This window comes from Cervus elaphus, chromosome 5 (assembly GCF_910594005.1).
Source record: "Cervus elaphus chromosome 5, mCerEla1.1, whole genome shotgun sequence".
NCBI classification, from domain to species: Eukaryota; Metazoa; Chordata; class Mammalia; order Artiodactyla; family Cervidae; genus Cervus; species Cervus elaphus.
Window position 1 is genome coordinate 93,382,200 of NC_057819.1, and position 7,123 is coordinate 93,389,322.

The 7,123-nt window shown below is 36.6% G+C and overlaps 1 non-coding gene and 1 pseudogene across 1 annotated transcript; one reads left to right on the forward strand and one right to left on the reverse strand.

Moving 5' to 3' along the window:
- The first annotated feature begins 1,040 nt into the window (after nt 1-1,040).
- LOC122693206 lies at nt 1,041-1,770 on the forward strand (annotated as a pseudogene).
- Nucleotides 1,771-6,651: 4,881 nt separating this feature from the next.
- Nucleotides 6,652-6,758, reverse strand: LOC122695829. The gene has a single exon (XR_006341578.1). It is a non-coding gene; the product is annotated as a U6 spliceosomal RNA (small nuclear RNA).
- Nucleotides 6,759-7,123: the final 365 nt, after the last annotated feature.

Below are 7,123 nucleotides of genomic sequence, written 5' to 3' on the forward strand. Positions count from 1 at the left end.
TTTATTCTTACCCTTTGTCTACTATGACCACTTAAGAGATACAGAGATATTTGAATCTCTGGACCTCTGAATTCTCAAAATTTGGAGAATGGGCAAAGTGGCCTCCAAATTTCTTCCCACTCTTAACATTCCATAATCATTATCACTGCTCTTTCTTTCCAGATTACCCCTTTATTTCATTATAATGGACTATACAGCAGCAAGAAATGTAGCTGATAAAAATCTAGTTTTTCAACTGTAACAATTGATTATAACTTTACAGAAATTATAATCAGAAGCAGAATTATGTAGTTTTATATAAATGGAAATTGGTTCTCTGATGATAGTTCCAATTTCAAACAAGGCAAATCACTGGTAACATCCACTGTTTTATTTCAGCAGAGAAAGAATTTTATTCATGTATATTTCCTTTAGATCTCAATATTTTTGCCTTGAGACACTAACTTCAAAAAACTTTCAAAGGAATTGAACAGAGGTATGGGTAAATTAGGTTGGTCTTTTAATAACTGGGATATGACGACTTTTCTAAATATGAAAGTTTTTTAAAATTACTTTTTTTTAATGAAAAATATTATGGGGAAAAGTTTGAGGGAGAAACTATAGCAGAATGGTATGAGTGTAAATTTTGTAGTCAGACAGAACTAGAATGGAATCTATTCTGAAACTGCTTAGCTTTGTGATCCTATGTGAGCGAATTATTTTTCCTCTCTAAGCCTTAGTTTACTTTTCTGAAAATGAAAGTAATATTAATGCCTACCTCACAAGTTATAATGAAAGTCAAATTAGATAATGTAAATAAATTTGTTGAGTAAAGTGTTTATAATGTTAGTTAAGTGGTACTAAATATTAATATTAGTGATACTAATTTAAATACTATTAAATTTATTAAATATTAGATATATAAAGTTAAACTTTCAGATATGATATTTCATTAAGGAAACAGTTTTAGAAAAATCAATTAGCAAGTTAACCAAGAATAGAATGTTTTCCCAGTTTTTAAAAGAATAAACAAATAGGCCTTTTGGCTGTTGGAGAGCACCATGGCAGGGGGCAAAAACAAGTGCCTTCTGAAAAGTGGCAAAAAGGTTGCCAAGAAGAAAGTGGTTAATCCATTCTCTAGGAAAGATTGGTATGATGTGAAAGTAGCAGCTATGTTCAGTATATGAAATGCTGAATAAACACTAGTCAGTAAAACTCAAGGAATCAAAATTGCATCTGATGGCCTCAGGGTCATATTTTAAAAGTGAGCTTTGCTAATCTGCAGAATAATGGAGTTTCATTTAGAAAATCCAAACTAAGTGCTGAGAACGGTTAGGGCAAAAACTGCCAATCAACTTCCATGGTATGGATCGTAGCTGTGATAAACTGTGTTCCAAAATGTTCCAAAAGTGGCAGGCCATGATTGAATCTCATGTTGATGTCAAGACTGCCAATGGTTATTTGCTTCATCTATTCTGTGTTGGTTTTACTAAAAACCACAATAGTCATATTTGGAAGACCTCTTGTGTTAAGGAAGCACCAACAAGTTCACCAAATCCAGAAGAAGATGGTTGGAATCATGACCTGAGAAGTGCAGACAAAAACTTGAAAAAAAGTTGTCAATAAATTGATTCCAGATAGCATTGAGAAAGATATAGAAAAGGCCTTGCCAATCATTTTATCCTGTCTATGATTACTTGTTAGAAAAGTAAAAATCCTAAGAAGCAAAAATTTGAATTGGGTGAACTAATGGAGCTTTATAGTAAAGGTAGTAGTTTGGGGATGAGTTGAATGCTAAACTTGAATGAGATGATGGATATGAGCCTCGTGGCTCATATCAGATTCAAGAATCTGTTCAAAATTCAGATATTTAATGGTGACAAATAAAAAGTCTTATTTGTGATGTTTAAAAAAATAGAATAGGCGGCTGTTGTCAACTAAAATCAATAGTGTGTTCAGTAACAGTCCTTTCTGAGTAGCAGGTTCAAAGTTATCTTTCACTTTTTTCTTCTTTGCTTCTCTATTTTTTTTTAAAAAGTTGCACATTGTACATTTATTCCTTTTGTTAAAAAAGAGTATTTTTTTTAAAAAATGAATTAAACATCTGTCTGTCCTGTGAACATTAATTTTATAAAAGATCAGGGAGGGGAGGGAGGTGGGTGAGGGGTTCAGGATGGGGAACACATGTAAATCCATGACTGATTCATGTCAATGTATGACAAAAACCACTACAATACTGTAAAGTAATTAGCCTCCAACTAATAAAAATAAATGGAAAAAAATAATAAATAAATAAAAAATAAAAAAGACCAGGGAATTAGTATGCCATTTTGGATTCTTTTCTAGTCTCCAGTAGACAAAATAAATTTATTTGTGAATGAATCAATAAATATTTAGTTATCAGTGTGTATACTTAGTTTTTTGGAGTCCAAAGTTAGATGCATCCAGAAGTTGGATAAAATGTCACTCCCTGAGAATAAAACTAGTAAGACTCAACATAAACAGGATGAAATTAACCACTAATAGGGAATCTAGTCAGTGTGATTAGACTGCCTAAGAAGCTATTAAAATAAATAGTGTATCCATGAAAACTACTATTGTAGTTGTTACTCAGTTTTATTTCCCTCCTTATTGTCTTTTAGTATTTTTTAATTAGTACTTCAAAAGTTATATGTTTGGTGCTGTGTTATTTATTGCTGGGTAACAATTTACCCCAAACCTTAGTGCCTTAAAACAGCAAACATTTATTATCTCACAGCTTCTGAGGGTCAGGAATTTGGGTGCTACTTAGTTGGGTGCCTCCGGCTCAAGGTCTCGTGAGATTGCTGGGAGCATCTGCTTCCGAGGTCACTCATGTGGTTGATGGTAGGATTCAGTTCCTCGTGAGATTTTGGTCGAAGACCTCAGTTCCTCACTGGTCGTTAACCAGAGGCCTCTCTATAGGGCAACCCACAACATAGCAATTGTCTCTCCTCAGAGTGAGCAATAGAACAAGAGGGAGCTCTCAAGATGAAGCCATAGTCTTTTTGTAACCTTATCTCAGATATGACATCCCTTCTGCTGCATTCTATTCAGTAGAAGTGAGTACACATCTATACACAAGGGGAGGGGATCACAGGAGGGCATGAATACTGTACTTTCATTAAAGAGATCATTGAAGGTCATCTCAGAGCCTGTCTACCGCAGGTATAAAACCATTCATTAAACTTCCTTTGCTTGCTCTGATGTCATCACCAGCTATAATTCCAAATGTAATCTCACCTTGTATGTCATTTGTTTGTAAGCAGAGAGAGTACACTGAATAACACACAGAAGTTCCTCATCATTTATTAAATTAGTAAATATTTTTAAACACTTGAATTTTGTCACCTGCTGGCCTTGTGAGTTTGGTAAGTGTGATTCAGTCTTCCTAATGCTGATAAGTATTAATATCTAAACCTAAACTTGTGACCAGGCCCAGGACTGTAGTCCTGCTTTGAGAGGGCCCACCTGAGCTATCAGGAGGCCTCCTTCTCCAATAGGAATGACAATATAAAACACCTACATGGGGGCTTCCCTGGTGGTCCAGTGGCTAAGATGCCATGCTCCTAATGCAGGGGGTCAGTGTTCAATCCCTGGCCAGGGAACTAGATCCCACAATGCCACAACTATGAATTCACGTGCCGCAATTAAAGATCCCACATGCCACACAAATGAAGAAAAATACCTACATGGCCAGGCAAGTTAACTTGGGTTAAGTAACTTGACTGTAAGCAAACTTGTATGTAAGAAACATTTCTCCTTGGGGACTTCCTGGTGGTCCAATGATTAAAACTCTGTGCTCCCAATGCAGGGGACACAGGTTCAATGCCTGATCGGGGAACTAGATCCCACATGCAGCTAAGACCCGGTGCAGCCAAATAAAAAAAAAAAAGCATTTCTCCCAACATGGCATTGAATTCTACAGTGATAACTGTATTAAAACATGTATCTATTTATTTTAAGAACTAGGTAGCTTAATTTTTCAATCTAATATCTGCGTTCAGCTTATGAAAGGATAATCTGATACGTGGTCTCAAAATCCTTAATCACATCTTTTTATATAAGGGAATATTTACTCTTTTACTATGTAAGATAATATTCACAGGTTCTAGTAATTAGAATATAGATACAGCTTTTTTTTTTTTTTTTTTTAGACACAGCTTTTTGAGGGCCATCATTCAGCCGACGACGGGGCTGTTGTCTGTAAAAAAAAATTTTAAATAATAGTAAAATTGACTAAATGTCAGTCTACTTTTTGTTATCACCCTGTGCACGCAATTTTAAACAATGTCAATGATAAAATACTACTGGTGGGGGCAGACCATTTCCAACAGCTTCCCCCACCCTCAGTGTGATCATAATGCCCGTATTCTAGTATGAGCTCTTCGGCCTGCTTTAACTTTTCAGGGACAAATTCTGCAAAAAAACAATTTGGTGATTTATCAATAGCAAACCATGTCACCACATCTTGATATGACTGACTCCTCATCCTTCAGAAATCGACTTAAATAAATGTCACCTACCCAAGGAAAATTTCTCTAAAAACTCTTTCTAGATTCGAAGTGCCATACCACCTCTCCCACGTATTTCCTGTATCTGTTTGTTTCTTTCACAGCGCTTGCCACACATTGTGGTTATTTTATTTGCAGGTTAATTTTTTCCCTTCTCCCTTACTTATTTGTAAGATCTAAGACTTTTATGTCTTGTTCTCTGAATTATCCCCCAAACCCAGCACAGAACCTGGCACATGGTAAATGTTCAATTTTCATTGCATTCTCAGCTTGTGTACTTCCCGTAAAGCACATTGGCTCAATGTTGGACAACTCTTCTTTCTTCATCTCCTGTCCATTACTCAAAATGAAATAGCCACTTATTGTTTAGGACTGGTGACATAGAAAATTATTTATCTCTATAATTCAGAAACAGCTGCAGTGTCATGGATCTTAGCAGAATTGTTTCTACTGCTCCAAACTCCATCGTGAACATGATTAGTAATGTTTTATGCTGGAAATTCACAGATATATCATAAGACCAAATCACAAAGTAAAATATAAATATGGCATTCACATTTTGAAGGGGACCTAGGCATTTTGCCCAGGCATGACACTAGAAATTACAAGACTTTAGTGTGCACCTCAAACTTAGCAAGTTCCGAATATAAATCATCAGTTTCCTTTCCAAACCACACATGTGTGAGTGCTAAGTCGCTTCAGTCATGTCCGACTCTTTGTGACCCTATGGACTGTAGTCTGCCAGGCTCCTCTGTCCATGGGATTCTCCAGGCAAGTATATTGGAGTGGGTTGCCATGTCGTCCTCCAGGGCATCTTCCCGACCCAGCGATCGAACCTGCATCTCCTGTGGCTCCTGCATTGCAGGCTGATCCTTTACTGCTGAGCCACTGGGGAAGCCTCTCCAAACCACCTGCTCCTCTTAATTGCCATCAACATTTCTTTTAGTGGCATAGCTCTACACCTGGCTAGTTCTCCAGGCTCAATCTCTAGCTTTCCTTTCTTCTCCCTTTACTCTTTCTTCCTAGGAGATCTGACCCATCTCCAAGTCTAAAATCTTATCCCTACAGTGTTATTTCTAAAATACGTCCCTAATCCTCTCCTCTTTGCTCCAGACTCTCAGCTGCCTACTGTTCTATCTTAGAAACATCACAGGCATTTCAAATTTATCACATGTGCCTGCATGCTAAGTCACTTCAGTTGTGTCCGGCTCTTTGCGACCCCATGGACTATAACCTGCCAGGCTCTTCTATCCATGGGGATTCTCCAGGCAAGAATACTGGAGTGGGTTGCCATGCCCTTTTCCAGGGGATCATCCTACATCTTTATCCATTCATCTATCTGTGGTCATTTAGGTTGCTTCCGTGTCTCGACTGAGTGCAGCTGTGAACATTGGGCTGCATGTACCTTTTCGAATTAATGTTTTCTCCAGATATATGCCCAAGAGTAGGACTGCAGGATCATATCTCCAGCATTTATTTGTAGACTACTTAAAGATGGCCATTTTGACTGATGTGAGGTGGTACCTTTTTGAAGTTTTGATTTACATTTCTCTAATAATTAGCAATGTTGAACATCTTTTCATGTGCCTATTGACAATCTGTGTGTCTTCTTTACAGAAATGTCTATCTTTTTTTTTTTTAGTTGTGTGAACTGTTTGTGTATTTTGGAAATTAAACCTTGTTGGTCACATAATTTGCAAATATTTTCTCTCAGTCCATAGGTTGTCTTTTCATTTTGCTTATTGTTTCCTTTTCTGTGCAAAAGTTTATAAGTTTAATTAGGTACCATTTGTTTATTTTTGCTTTTATTTCTATTGCTTTAGGAGACTGACCTAAGAAAATATTGGTATATGTCTGAATATTTTGTCTATGTTCTCTTCTAGGAGTTTCATGATACCATGTCTTATATTTCAGTCTTTAAGCAATTTTGAGTTTATTTTTACATATGGTGTGAGGGAGTGTTCGATTTCATTGTTTTACATGTGACTATCCAGCTTTCCCAACATTACTTGCTGAAGAGACTGTTATTTTTCTATGTATATTCTTACCTTCTTTGTTGAAGATTAATTGACTGTAGGTATGTGGGTTTATTTCTGGGCTCTCTATTCTGTTCCATTGATCCATATGTCTGTTTTTGTGCCAATACCATACTGTTTTGTTTTGGTTTTTTGTTATCCTTGCACAGGGACCATGCCAATCTTCTCTGTGTTATTCCAATTTTAGTGTATGTGCTGCCAAAGCAAGCACAATACCACCCTGTTTTGATTTCTGTAGCTTTGTAGTATTGCCTGAAGTCTGGGTGGGTTATGCCTCCAGCTTCATTCTTTTCCCTCAGGGTCACTTTGGCAGTTATGGGTCTTTACGGCTCATGGGGTTGCAAAGAGTCGGACATGGCTGAGCAACTTAACTGATGGTTCTATATAAATTTTAGGATTATTTGTTCTAGTTCTGTGAAAAATGTCATGGGTAATTTGATAGGGATTGCATTAAATCTGTAGATTGCTTTGGGTAGTATGGCCATTTTAACATATTAATTCTTCCAATCCAAGAGCATAGGATATCTTTCCACTTCTTTGAATCATCTTCAATTTTCTTTATCAATGTTTTATAGT